The 2,839-nt window shown below is 30.2% G+C and overlaps 1 protein-coding gene across 6 annotated transcripts in view; it reads right to left on the minus strand.

The window, feature by feature from the left end:
- Positions 1–2,839, minus strand: part of LOC106464625 (ras-related protein Rab-30-like) — a 22,834-nt gene that overhangs the window by 12,995 nt on the left and 7,000 nt on the right. The window contains exons 1-2 of one of the 6 annotated variants that reach the window (XM_022392353.1): positions 2,413–2,459; positions 781–949 (exon numbers count right to left, since the gene is read on the minus strand). The exons of 2 other annotated variants lie outside the window; for them this stretch is intronic. The gene's annotated coding sequence lies outside the window, so the exon portion shown is untranslated. Of the gene's footprint in view, positions 1–780; positions 950–2,385; positions 2,488–2,839 lie in introns of those variants that run through there. 3 more of the 6 variants (XM_013924780.2, XM_022392350.1, XM_022392355.1) reach the window with 3 other exon arrangements.

Consider the following 2,839-nt stretch of genomic DNA (forward strand, 5'->3'; position numbering starts at 1 on the left):
ATACAAAGTCTAATGTTTCTTACGAATTAGGAACTCAAATTACTGATATTGACAAGGTAGAATATAAAATAAGAACCTTCTATCTTTTCTGTTTGCATTTTTATACCTATCACTTCACAGCTCTTTCTAAGCATGTACCTAGTTCCTAAAAACTATTTCATTTTCTGTATGTATTGTTCCAAAAAACAAATAATATTTAGTACAGATGGGAGCAAACACCATTTCCTGCTTTACCTAATTAATGCTCCTGTGGACAACAAAGAAGCATTTTGTTCTTCAAGGTTGTTCTTGCAAACCAACTCTCGACAAAAGTAAAAAATTTAAAACTACCCTTTGTTTTTCATGAAATAATAATCAATTTAAACTCTTGTTAAATGCTGGCCTAACACATAATACACTCAAAACTCATAATAGTGTACATGTTAGTGCATCGTAGAAGGGGAATTACAATATGTTAAAGTAGAGTTTAATACACAAATGAGAGTCCATCCAAAAGCGTGACTGACGAAAAGGATCTTGGCATGTGATGAGTACATTACTCGTGCCATCAAACCATTGCTCTGCAGCTAGTAGTTAATTAAAATAATTTTTAGTGTGTATTTATAGGTATATTGATCACTAGTCAAAATAGGTAATTATCTCTTTACACAAACTACTAGTTAAGACTCGCTTGGAATACTATGTACACCTTTGTTCTCCGTAACTAAGAAAAAACACTGACTTAACAAAAAAGGGTTTAGAAGATGGCAAATAGGTTGATTTTATGGGTGAAAGGTTTACCTTACAAGAATGGGTTAAAAACTCCTCTCTTGAGAAAAGAAAAGTAAAAAGTGGTGATCTTATTGAAGTTTTTAAAATTAGCTGGAGGACTGACGGGATAAAGAAAGACCTCTGATCTCTTTGTGCTATATTCTTTAGATAACTGGACAAGAGGGCACACATCTAAGACCTGAAAGAAAAAAAAGACAGCTTTGACACAAATTAGCACAATTTTATTTTTATTTGAATACTTCAATAAGACCAACTCTTACCTTTCTTTTCTCAAGAGAAATAACTTAAGTGGTCTTAACCCATCCCTAAAAATGATCTTTTTATCCTCAGAATCATCTTAGTAGTCTTTCTCCAAACTCTTTCCATTAGTAAACATCCTTTTTTGGATAATGAAGCTAAAATTGTACATAGTATTCCACATGAGGCTTAATTAGTGATGGAATGACCAGGAACAGGAATATTGCTAATAACTTGTCAAAACACGAGCAAATTTAAAAGCTCAGCCATCAAACAGTTTTACGCTATCAGTGTTATAAGACTCAATCATTCACTGCTATAAATTCACGACGAGAGAGAACCTGTTATTTTTCTATCACCTCAAATTAACACATACTTGTAAATTGTTCTAATTGAACACCATGCCATAAAAAAACAATTTTCAGGTTTCATTATAAAAACTTAACTTAAAATACTAAGTCATATTCTATCTTTAGGATATTGCTAGGACAATTTTTTTTTAATGGCTGCATTATTTTAAGAGGGACAAAAAAAAATCACATTAAATGAACCTACTTTTTACACACTTGGGCCTTCACACACAGCATGAACATAGAAATAAGAAGACTGATGCAAGTCCTTCTAAGTGATCTCTTTATGAACACAAAAAATAGAGAACCAACATATGTGGAAGTTTTATTTTCTTATGAGGTTGGTTATTCTATGGAATAGTTTGCTCTTGTATGTGGTAAAAACTTAGAAGGAGTTTGGTCATTTTACTTTTAGATAACAGGAGTGGATATAGGTAAATAGTTTTTGTTATGTAACTGGAACTAAATAGGGTGATAACAGCAGTAAAAATGTAATAATCTAGACAAACCAAATGACCCTTTGTTATCTCTTGAAAATAAATGCAATTTATGAAATATTGAAAATTCATTTTTATATTATTGGGTACCAATTGATGAATAATATGATAAATAAATTTTTTTATTAAGATGAGCTGAAATATACAATTATGAAGGTAAAGTCCCGAAAGAAGGTGAATATAAAACCATAAGGGAATACGAAGACATAATACAAACAATACTAATAGAAACACATTATAAATTTGTTTATTTATGCTGTTGCTATTTATCTTACTAATACTAATTTCATCGCTAAAAGTTTATGTTTCGTTAATTTCAAGCTTAGTCTGAATTAATTTTAATATTACTAAGTTAATATAAAACTAAAAGAAGTCTACAGACAAAGATTACTATTAGTATGAAACTAACTTCTGAACGCTAGGATTTAATAACTTAATATGAAAAATATATGTTACAAAATTTTGAAAATAAAAAAGTATATTTTATGTACAACTTTCCTTAAAATACTGTAATTTTTAAAGTCACATACAACAGTTCTAACACTCTGAGAACTAACTTTATGCAACTTCACTTCAAATTCTGAGTTAGTTCGAAGAAAAGGAACGCAAGGCCATGTTGAACTGAAACCTCACATCGACGCCCCCTTTATCTCTCTCAGTAAAAGGTTTGCATTGTATCTGCAAGTAGTCATTTAACGTATTTATTTATTTTTTACAAATAAACTTTCATTTTTCACTTTAAACACAAAATAATAGTATATTATGCATGGACACGAATTCGAACCTTACTCATTGTCAGTTTGCACTTTTCATATGATTTAATATTTCCTTAAAATAATGTTCTACCCGTTATACTCGTTTGGTGAACAAATGTTGTTACGTATACACTGAGTGGTCACAAATAAATAGACACCTAAGTTTTCGTCATTTAACTGATTTATGCTAACTAATTTGTGTTCACAGATCACTATATAAATGAAAATG

Source organism: Limulus polyphemus, unplaced genomic scaffold (assembly GCF_000517525.1).
Source record: "Limulus polyphemus unplaced genomic scaffold, Limulus_polyphemus-2.1.2 Scaffold1702, whole genome shotgun sequence".
Taxonomy (NCBI): Eukaryota; Metazoa; Arthropoda; class Merostomata; order Xiphosura; family Limulidae; genus Limulus; species Limulus polyphemus.